General features: G+C 34.8%; 1 pseudogene across 1 annotated transcript; it reads left to right on the forward strand.

Moving 5' to 3' along the window:
• Positions 1-10,619: 10,619 nt before the first annotated feature.
• LOC104658559 lies at positions 10,620-11,254 on the forward strand (annotated as a pseudogene). Its single transcript, XR_747440.2, has one exon. The product of XR_747440.2 is annotated as a 60S ribosomal protein L17 pseudogene (transcript).
• The last annotated feature ends 745 nt before the right edge of the window (positions 11,255-11,999 follow it).

The raw sequence follows: 11,999 nt of genomic DNA on the forward strand, positions 1-11,999 counted from the left end.
ACAATGCTTTCCACTCAGAAATAGCACTTGCTTCTGCTAGTCCTTGGGCATGTAGCTTGAGTGTCTCTCAGAATCTGATAATTATTGGTAATTAATTAGATTGGGTCTGAATGTTAATTTCTTTGTATCAAAGCTCCTCAAATACCAATTTAATTTCCTATCCTTGTGTTAAAAACAAAAACAAAAAACAAAAAAACACTTTTCCTAGGGACCCTTTGATCATCTGATCAGATGTGAAAACTTTCTTAGTGTTAAGAACACCGCTATTTGTCTCTCTCTAACCCTGCCCTTTTTTGTAATATGTCTATTAATAGGAAAGTACTCAAGAAAGAAGATGGACGTAGACTCCAATAAGCCCACTCTTCAAGCCAAACCTGGTGAATAAAAAATTCAGAGCACTCCTTATACTTGCATTCTTTTGTCCAACTTTACTTCAGGTCATTTATCAAAACTTTCTAAGGGGTTTCCACAGTGTTTTCTTGTTTTGTCTGTGAACATTGGAATCTGAGAGAGATCTCTTAATAATACTTTGTAACAAGTGCAAAATAGTTGGGTGAATGAACTAGTTGGTTGTGGTCCAGACATTAGCCTGAGGGTCCTAAAACATGAAGTCATAGCAACTGTTTTAGCAACCATTTCAGTGGGTTTGTTTCAGTCCAAATTTTAGTCAGTGTTCCCTCTAGGACTTACGACTACTTCATAAATGTATTCATCAATATATGTAATATGTATAACTCATATTGGTAGACTGATATTATAAATGCTATAATTCAAAATTGCAGTGGCCAATTTTGGAAACTTAATGCAAAAACTTTATTGCTTAAGAGGTGCTTTAGAATCAAAAGGGAGCAATATTTCAGATACCAAATGCAAGTGCTTATTTCAGGTAATGTCTGGCAGTATATCAACTGAAAGGCTACAATTTAATGTGGCATCATGACATTTACCAAATTGTGAAATCATCACCACAAATTAGGTTAGATAATTTTCATCTTCCTAAAAAGAGATCCCATACCTGCTAGCTGGGGCTTAACACCCCCTCACCCCAATTCACTGACTCCTTCAGTCCTTGGCAACCACGAATCTACTTTCTATTTCAATAGATTTTCCTATTCCCAACTTGTTATACAAATTGAAATATACAACATATGGACTTTTACAACTATATTATTTTCCACAGAAAAAAATGTTTCCAAGTTTCTTCTCTGTTGTAGCATGTATCAGTATGTCATTTATTTTTACTGTGGAATGACATTTCATTGTAAGGGTAAACATATTTGGTTTATTCATGCACTCATTCATAGACATTTGTGATGTCTCCAATTTTAGGCTCTTAACATCAAACTGCTATGAATATTTGTGCGTAAGTGTTTGTGAGGATGTAAGTTTCTGTTTCTTTTGGTTATCTACCTAGAAGTGGATTAGCTGCATACTGCGGTAACTCCTTCTTTGTCACTTTGAAGAACTAAAAAATGTTCTCCAAAGTGGGTGAAACCTTTTACAGTTCCAACAGTAGTACATTACTCTTCTGACTTCTCCACACCTTCAGTAACATTTGTTATGCTCTTTAATATCCATCCTAGTGAGTGTAAAGTCTTTTGTCATCATGGTAACCTTTCATTCCCTAATGATTAATGATGGTAAACATCTCTTCATGTATTTATTTGCCATTTGTATATAACTTCTCTAGAGAAACGTCTATTCAAATCCTTTACCTATTTTAACATTAAGTTATATATATTTTATTATGAAATTCTGAGTTCTTTATAGGGATTACTTAAGGAATTCATTTTGGAACCTTTGTTTTGATTTTTTATAGCTAAAAAATCTTTTATTTGAATTATGTGATACATATGCAGGTTTGTTACATGGGTATATTGTGTGATGTTGAGGTTTGTGGTAGAAATGATTCCATCACACAGGTAATGAGCATTGTCACCAAAATAAAGTTTTTTGGCCCTTGCTCCTGTCCCTCTCTCTCTGCTTTAGTAGTCCCCAGTGACTATTGTTTCCATCTTTATGTCCATATGTAACCAATGTTTTGCCTCCACTTACCAATGAGAACATGCAGTTTTGTTTTCTGTACTTGCATTAATTTGCTTAGGGTAGTGGCTTCCAGATATATCCATGTGGCTTCAAAGACATGATTTTGTTCTTCTTTTATGGCTGCATATTATTCTATGATATATATATGTACCACAGTTTCCTTAATCAATCCACTGTTGATGGGCACTTAGATTGATTCCATGTCTTTGTTGTATAAATCTTTTGCGTTTTTAACATAGTTTTTTTTTTTTTTTTTTTTTTTTTTTGAGACGGAGTCTCGCTCTGTAGCCCAGGCTGGAGTGCAGTGGCCGGATCTCAGCTCACTGCAAGCTCCGCCTCCCGGGTTTACGCCATTCTCCTGCCTCAGCCTCCCGAGTAGCTGGGACTACAGGTGCCGGCCACCTCGCCCGGCTAGTTTTTTGTATTTTTTTTTAGTAGAAACGGGGTTTCACCGTGTTAGCCAGGATAGTCTCGATCTCCTGACCTCGTGATCCGCCCGTCTTGGCCTCCCAAAGTGCTGGGATTACAGGCTTGAGCCGCCGCACCCGGCCGCGTTTTTAAAATAGTTTTAAACTTAACCTAAGCTTGCATATTTTTTACAGCACATATCTTCTTTCTTTAGTGTCTCTTTAGATCACAATCACTATATTCATTTTCTCTGTCTGAAGAAATCATCAGTGACGCCATTGTTTTATTGAGATTCCATCCTATATTCACAAGCTTTCAATCAGGACCTCAAAGACCTTAAGTTTCCATATAATACTTTGTTGTTGTTGTTGTTGTTGTTGTTGTTGTTGTTGTTGTTGTTGTTTTTGAGATGGAGTCACTCTCTGTTGCCCAGACTGGAGAGCAGTGGCGTGATGTCGACTCACTGCAAGCTCTGCCTCCTGGGTTCACACCATTCTCCTGCCTCTGCTTCTTGAGTAGCTGGGACTACAGGCACCCACCATCACGCCCGGCTCATTTTTTATATTTTTAGTAGAGACAGGGTTTCACTGTGTTAGCCAAGATGGTCTCCATCTCCTGACTTTGTGATCCACCTGCCTCAGCCTCCCCAATTTCCATATAATTCTATTCTTATCCAGCAAATGAATAATATTTGTTGTGTTCTAAAGAAGCGGTGAGGGTTAAGACTGACTCCATTCATTTTCTTAATGTTTTGCCTCCCAAAAGAATTATGTTTAAAAAAACAACTCAATAATTTTGTCAAAATAAAGTGGGTTACCAAGAACAAGATTCAACCCAGGAAATTAAACTCTTACCCTGAAAGAACATAAGCTGGTTAAACTTTTCCCAGACCAAAAACTGAGACATAATTAAAAAGAATTCATGTGTCTTAATAATGACTGCAGACCACAGATTCCAAAATGATTACATTAAAGTATGACATCACTATATGGATTAACCATGTTCTCAGCAACTTTACCTTTTCCTAGAAAGCCCCAATTTAAATAGCCCTTTTAAGGGTTAAAATGAGCTCTTCAATCACCTTCTTCTTTCCTAAGCAGAAACATTATGTAATAACATCAGACATCCATCCACTTGATTTCACATTTCATCTTATCCATTCGGTCTTTCTAATTCAATACCCTAAACTCCTTAATACCCTAACAATTCAATAGTCTTTCTCCTCATTTCATTGTCCTCTGTGATTAAAAACAAAAACAACAACAACAACAACAACAAAACACCTAGATGAACGTACTCTTGTGTTTTCTCTGCTTGCACTCAAGCAGCTGAGTTCTCTGGGAATAAATCATAATGTGTGAAAACAGGTACTACTATTAATTCATCATCACTCACATAAAAATGGCAAAAGAGCAATCCATAAAAACCAATTTTCTTCATTCTTTTTACTTTCATAGTCCTGTTAATAACTAAACGCTCTAACATACCTTTAAGTTGACAACGGAAATTTTTATACTTTTATTAAATTGCAAAGATGTAATTTTTGCCATATTGTATATCATATAAATGCTTTAAGTAAAATTTAAATATTTTATTAAAACTTCAGAGCAGCATACTTTTCTTGTTTCATGTATGTAAAATGTCTATCATGTAAATGAATTGGCAAGGCCAGCCTCCATAGTCAAACCAATCAGCTACATCAGTCCTACTTTCTGTCAGAATGTGTCTTACATCATTTTTCAATTTGAATAGAAAAGTTAATACATGCCCTCATGACAAACACATTACTTTTTGAAATCTGACTCTAATATAGCTATCAACTAGCTAAAGCATGAAGACTTGCCACGATTTTGTCATTTTTGTGTAATCAATTACTGTCCCTTTTAATATTTCTTGCTTAGCCTTTACAGGCGATTTATTTTAGAATCAAATCGACTCCTTGTTGTCCCAGAAGGATACAGAAATGCATTATGTTAAGTTTAAAATTGAAATGTCTTGTGTGTTTGTAGAGAAAAATGGATGATTGTGAAAGAGGTAGAAAAGCAGAACTGAAAAAGCTCTCTTTAGACATTACTCCTCTAGGAAAGAGTGTATATAGGAAAATGAGATCCTGAAAATATCTCAACCAACCTGCTGCCCTAACAGTCATAGATTGATCTTTATACACATACTTTGGAGATCACAGCAATTCTGCCACGTTCCTTTGTTGATAAATTTGTTGATACACCTTGTGAGCCCCCAAAATTTGAGGGAGGTCTCAGTTAATTTAGAAAGTTTCATTTTGCCTAGGTTGAGACGTGCCCACAACACACCCTCAGGAGGTCCTCATGACATGTGCCCAAGTTGGTCAGGGCACAGCTTGGTTTTATACATTTAGGGAGACATGAGACATCAATCAATATATATAAGAAGTACATTGGTTCAGTCTGGAAAGGTGGGACAACTTGATGCAAAGGCAGAAAGAAGATTCAACGTGTAGAGGGAGTTTCCAGGACACAGATAGGTGACACACAAATAGTTCTTTTGAGTTTCTGATTAGCCTTTCCCACGGAGGCAAATCAGATATGCATCTATTTCAGTGAGCAAAGGAGTGGCTTTGAATAGAATGGGAGGCAGGTCTGCCCTAAGCAATTTCCAGCTTGAGTTTTCCTTAGTGATCTTGGGGGCCCAAGATACTTTCCTTTCACAACCTGCAATAATTTTTCTGAGTCTCCACTATCGTCAAACCTTGTCATCAATGGTGACTGCTTTTCTTCTTCTTCTTTTTTCAATTTTTTATTTTCTTGAGACTGGATCTCACTCTGAAGCCCTGGCTGGCAGTTGATACTTTTCCATGTAACTTTTAGTCAATTTTTAAAACATATTTATTTTCTGATATAACTTAATATGTTTAATGAAATATTGTGTTGAATAGAAATTGCAGGATTTTTTGTTTTTTGTTTTGAGACAGAGCTGGGCTGGAGTGCAATGGCATGATCTCGGCTCACTGCAACCTCCAGCTTCCGGATTCAAGTGATAATCCTGCCTCAGACTCCCAAGCAGCTGGGAATTACAGGCATGCACCACCACGCCTGACTAATTTTTGTATTTTAGTAGAGACAGGGTTTCACCATGTTGGCCAGGCTGGTCTCCAGCTTCTGACATCAGGTGATCCGCCTGCCTCAGCCTCCCAAAGTGCTGGGATTACAGGGGTGAGCCACCACGCACGGCAGGAATTGCAGTTTGTAACAATTATCTTTCAATATCTCTTGTCTTATTCGCCATGAATTATGTTACAATTCAACATTGAAAATAAATCATTTTCTTCTAATTCGTAAATTTTGGAGAATTGCATATCTCTCTTACATCCATAAAAAAATCAGAATATTATTTTATTGGATTTTACAGTTTCAAAAATGCCTCGAGGAACATCATCTCCCTTTTGGGAAGTTATGCCAAGAAATCCTTGCATGACATTGTTTTAGAAAGGAAAAGACTGAGATATCTGATACTAAATGAGGTATTAGACCATGCTTTGAGGGAAAGTGGAATGAAATTCACACAGATCAGACTCCCTCTCTTTCTGTGGAAGCACATCCAAAACTTTTATCCATTGTGAAAAAAAAAAAAAAGGCATTTCATAGTACATATTCCAAATGTAATTAAAAGCATTGGAGGACAGGTGAAATTTATTGGCTAGAGTTGGAATTTTACTGATTTATTGAATCAAACTGATGGATTAGGAAGCTCCAAGACTATAAGTTTAAAATATTTAATAAGACACTTTACATAAAATCCTGATAAAAATGTATATAAGCAAAACAGCAAATTTAGTGATTTAGTGACAAATTATCAGGTATATCAGTGACTGAGAAAATAAAGATTTCATTAAATCTAAGCTTGGAATCATCTTAGTTACTTCAAGGAAAATATTTGATGTATATTACATGACATATATATGAAATGTGTATATGCATTTTTATTGCTGACTTGCAAACCTCTTCCTGTAAACTTGCAAACTATTCCTAATGGGAAACAGTTTAGTTAGACTATGACATCAGGTAAGTGCAACAGAGACATAAAATAAAAGTGGCTGAAAAAAAAATGGTAGGTAGATTTGATTATTACACATTGTATGCCTGTATGAAAACATTATGTGTACTTTATATATATATATATACACACACACACACACACACACAACTATTATGAACTCATAAAATTAAAAAAATTGAAAAAAAATCTTAAAAAGAAAAGTACTTTCTCTGTCATGTAAAAGTTGGAGCTTGTCAGGCATGCTGTTTCCAAATGTTATCTGGAGTCCAACTCCTTGTGTATTATGGCCACACAATCTCTATCGAATGGTTTTCATTCACACAGTGACAGACAACTCATGACCCGGTGTTTATAGCAGACGCTGAGAGGTGAAAAGAGAAAATGAAAGCCATAGACCCACCTTCTAAGGAAACAACCAGGAAATTATACACATTAATTCCACCTATATTCTTTGCCAGAATATACCCATACCTAGCTGCAAAACAAACATAAATAACTGGAGTACATCATCTGTATTCTGGCTAGGTATGTGCCCAATATAAATTCACACTATTAAAATGATGAAAAAAAGAAATTGGCATGCACAACTTTCAGATTTTGCAATTTGGAAGGTATGAGATTAAGAATGTCAAAATTAGCAAGTTAAATTTGTATCTTAAATATAGGTAGGTACTATTTTGTACGCTTATTTACATTTCTATTTCTAAAGGGGCAGTATACCTCACTAAAAACTTTCTGAACATATATACCAAACATTAAGGAGTAGAAATGCTTTCATTTCACTGAAAAATGTCTTATGTAGATATGTTGTATTTTCTGTAACTGCAGGTAAAATTTTAAATGATAATATAAGTCCTCTAATGTTTGCCAGAAAAAAAATTAATAGGATTTCCATATTTATATTAAAGGATTGTACAAATGGTAATAAAGGACTTAAAATGTGATAAATAAATGGTTTTGACATAGAATGTCACACAAGAAGTTTAACTAAAATTGGTGCTTTTTTAATTGAATAAGTGGTTGTAAAAAAATATTTGTACTCAAGTGTTTTCTACTCAATAAACTGTAATATCTCCTTGAAAAATATTCAGTGCCTTGCCACTATTAAATACCAATCAATTTCTTTTAATATGGCTAGTATATTGGAATATATTAGTAGGCAGGCAAATAACTGTTGCTTTCATAAAGATGGTATTCTGTTGGGAGACACTTGAATCTAATTATGCACAAATCATAATAAATGTGTAATTGCCAAATGAGATTTTTGACTATTAAAGAAACCATTCATGTAAATGCAAAGAAATAAATCTTAATTAGGATGGGGATTAGGGTAGGGCTTTAACGGCTATTGTGTAGAAATAACTTTTTATTCTAGATTTGAAAGGTAAGTAATTTTAAAGAGGCTTGAGAAGAATTCAATGAAAAGAAGAAATAGCATGGACTCTTCTACAAGGAGGGAAGGAACATGAGAGATTTCTAAAACTGATAAACCCACCAGCATTTAGAAATTAATGGATGGTGCAGTGTGAGATGAACATGAAGTTGCTGGCAGAGACAAGATCACTCTGGGTCATAAAACCCACCATGTCAGCTCTTTTTATATTAATCCTAAGAGAAATGTGACTTAATCACAGAGCAGCACATACAGGGGTTAAAATCATAGATTCTGAAATCCCAGCTCTGCTACTTACCAGCTGTGTGACCTTCATAACTTTCTCCTGACAATTTTTTTTTTCTCTGAAATGAGAATAACATATTATCTACTTCTTAGAGTTCCTATGGGTATAATTGAATTTACAATGTTAAAGTATTTAAAATACTGCCAAGATCATAATAAATGCCAGGTAAGAATTTGATAAATGTGCATTTGAAAATGTAAAATGAGAGAGGCTAAAATGGAAACCCATTATTTAAGAAGTTAATTTTGTAGCCTAGTCTAGGGAAAGTGGTAACCGAGGACTCCCAGTTTTCTGACTTTCAGAGACTCTGCTCTTGTTTCTAAATGCGAAGATCACCTGAGAGAAGCCACTTTGCAAGGTATATGCTTCCCATCGACGTTTGTCACCATGCTTCACCTACAAACTGGAACCATGAGTCCATCCTTTACTCTTCTCCATGAACTGAATTATGCACAGGGCTTCCATTCTACTCATCCCAGGAAGAAACATTCCCCAGAGGGTGTCTTCTCTGTAGAACTAATTATGGCTATTAATTGTGTGCAAAATTAAACTGTAAAGCAGAGTAAAAGCTTTGTGAAGAATCATAATATTTAATTGAGTGCTAATGCTATTGTGATTATTTTAAATAACAGAAGTGTGGTAGTTAAAAAAATGTATAGCAATGGATTTCCGGACAGTTAAAAAACCCTACATGATCACAAATGCCAAGGTACTCAAAAGATGTTTTTATTTTATTTGTCAGTCAAAATGTGTTGCTCAATTTGATTTGCTCTAACATTCTCTCACACTTGATTCTCATGTTGTGCACGAAATATTTTCAGGTTACATGCAGATAACTACCTATGAAGACATCAATCACGGCAGCAAAACTAGTACTGGATTTTCTAAATGAATCCTAAAGGATAGACCTGAAATTGATGAGGAAGAATGCAGATGTGGATAATTTTTGTGTTATATCCATTGTCATAATATATCTTATAGTGCTTACAAATTTGATTTTCTTAAAGCATACAAGGAATACAGCTGTTTTTCAAGAGTTAAAAAGCATTGCAAGTTCTGAAGCAAACATGTACAAAGGTCATAGAGAGTATCCACACTGATTCAGGGAGACTTTGTTGTGAAAAAGACAGTTTTATTTTCCTTCAGAGTTAGAACTGTTTCTTACAAAATTGAAAGTAGAAAATAGATTATAAATCAATAAATTAGCAAAATGTTGCCTTATCCAGAGGATGCCCAACATCGCATCAGTTAAAATGAACAATTACATTGAAGCTAAAGTGTAGATCATCTTGGTATCTTTCCAAATCCCAGATGTCCTACCTGAATACAAGTCCAAACTCTTTCACAGCCTCTCCAAAACAGTCTTGATTGCTTCGTGTTCATACATCATAAATTGGTTTAAAATAGAGAGGTACAATATCCAAGATAGTATAGAATCATAAGAAAACTGTTAAAAACTCTTATAAAAATGTAAATGCATTAATTTTAGCAATATTTGAAGCAAAATTATGTGCATTTTTAGGAATGCATATTTTATTAATACCTGGATTTTTCTATGAAATTATCAGGCTTAGTATGGTTTATTTCACACGTAAGATAGACAGTAATGAAATGGGTTTACTTTATTTTTCATTGCAAATATGCCAACAGCTAATCATCTATTTTATTTTTTAATTTATTTTTTAAATTGTTTATGTCTTGAGAAAACAAAACTATCTAAAATTAAGCCTCACTGAAAGAGTAAGCATTGTTTATTTGTGTTAACAAATACATTATCAAGCATCTATTTGGCATAGAGAATCTTGTCTCATCATTTTTATTTGGTAGTATTGGAAGTCATTCCCTTTTTTCATATTTATTTACAATAGAAAAATGTTTCCAGTTTGAAGATAAGTTAATTTTATCATTTTTCTGAGAAAATACAGACAAAATGTTTTAATAACTAGTTTCTATTGAAAAATTGAGTTTTAGCATGTAACCATTTTAAGCTAGTTATAGTTGAGATAATTAGTGAGGATAAGAAATGTCTAGAAGCTGAGTAAGTCATAATTAATTTCAGCTATCTCTGGTAAAAAATATTAATGGATGAAAGAAAATTTCAGAAAGAATTTTATTTGACTAAAATTAGCAAGAAAATAATTAATCCAGGAGAATTTTCTTGATAAACCATAGGTAGGTTGATATTCAATACTTTTCTCAGAGATAACAAGGTCACCTTTTCAGCTCCAATGCCAGCATTCTCTTAGCAGCACCTGATCTGCACAGATGTTGATTTCTCCCTCAGTTCTCAAATTGGGTTCACACTGGTCGAGTTGTGAGGAGCTCCCTCTGCACTACTTGTTGCTGATCAAGGTCCCTTTATTAAGAGTGAAGCTGCTCACCTTTTGCAAGATACCGCCACCATAATCAGTATCTGGAATATTCAAAACAGTTTTTTAAAAATACAGACACGCTCTTTCCCTAAGTGGCCTGAGGTAATCTGTGAAAATGGTTCGCTATTCACTTGACCCGGGGAACCCCACGAAATCATGCAAATCAAGAGGTTCCAATCTTCGTGTTCACTTTAAGAACACTCGTGAAACTGCCCAGGCCATCAAGGGTATGCATATTCGAAAAGCCACGAAGTATCTGAAAGATGTCACTTTACAGAAACAGTGCGTACCATTCCGACGTTACAATGGTGGAGTTGGCAGGTGTGCCCAGGCCAAGCAGTGGGGCTGGACACAAGGTCGATGGCCCAAAAAGAGTGCTGAATTTTTGCTGCACATGCTTAAAAACGCAGAGAGTAATGCTGAACTTAAGGGTTTAGATGTAGATTCTCTGGTCATCGAGCATATCCAAGTAAACAAAGCACCTAAAATGCGCCGACGGACCTACAGAGCTCATGGTCGGATTAACCCATACATGAGCTCTCCCTGCCACATTGAGATGATCCTTACTGAAAAGGAACAGATTGTTCCTAAACCAGAAGAGGAGGTTGCCCAGAAGAAAAAGATATCCCAGAAGAAACTGAAGAAACAAAAACTTATGGCACGGGAGTAAATTCAGCATTAAAATAAATGTAATTTAAAGGAAAAAAAAATACAGACACGTGGAGAAAAAGGCAATTAGAATGAATCGAAATGCAATTTGAAATAATCTATAGCAAAAGAAAATAGAATCTTATAGAAGAATATATTTTTTAAACCTATATAAATATACAACTCCTTGGAAATCTAAGTTATTATTATTACATACACTTCTTGGTAGGTGGGAAATAAATTAAATATTACTGTTAAAGCAACCATAAATTATACATGAAACAAAGAAAATAATTTTTAAGAAACATTCTGCAAAGATGTATACACGTGTAAAACTGATGCAAAGCAAGAGAATAATATTATTATATAAAACATTATATCAACAAGATTTATTTGTGCATTTCCACTGAATGCTGATAAACTAATATTCTTCCATCTTAAAAATCAAAACTCGTCTCTCCTAAGAAATAAAATCTCTATATTTCTGTGGCCTTTTTTGCTAGACTTGAGTTTAAATTTGCCCAGGTGCCACACATGAGCTCAGGTGCTATTTAATTCACAACCCTGCAGGTAAAAAGGGTATATATATGGACCTTTATAACTTCTACTACTTTGCCATAGTGGTGAGGGCTGTTTATCATAGCTTACAGTATGAGAAATCAATTAAAATATCTGACAGTCCAGTGTATCCCACTGCAATCATGTTATATATATTCATAAACAGACATAGATAAAGTTTTCTTTACTGTTATTTTAGGTATGTTACTCTAGAAAGTTAGAACTCTCACTCAACTAAGGAGAATGAAAACTG

Source organism: Rhinopithecus roxellana, chromosome 18 (assembly GCF_007565055.1).
Source record: "Rhinopithecus roxellana isolate Shanxi Qingling chromosome 18, ASM756505v1, whole genome shotgun sequence".
NCBI classification, from domain to species: Eukaryota; Metazoa; Chordata; class Mammalia; order Primates; family Cercopithecidae; genus Rhinopithecus; species Rhinopithecus roxellana.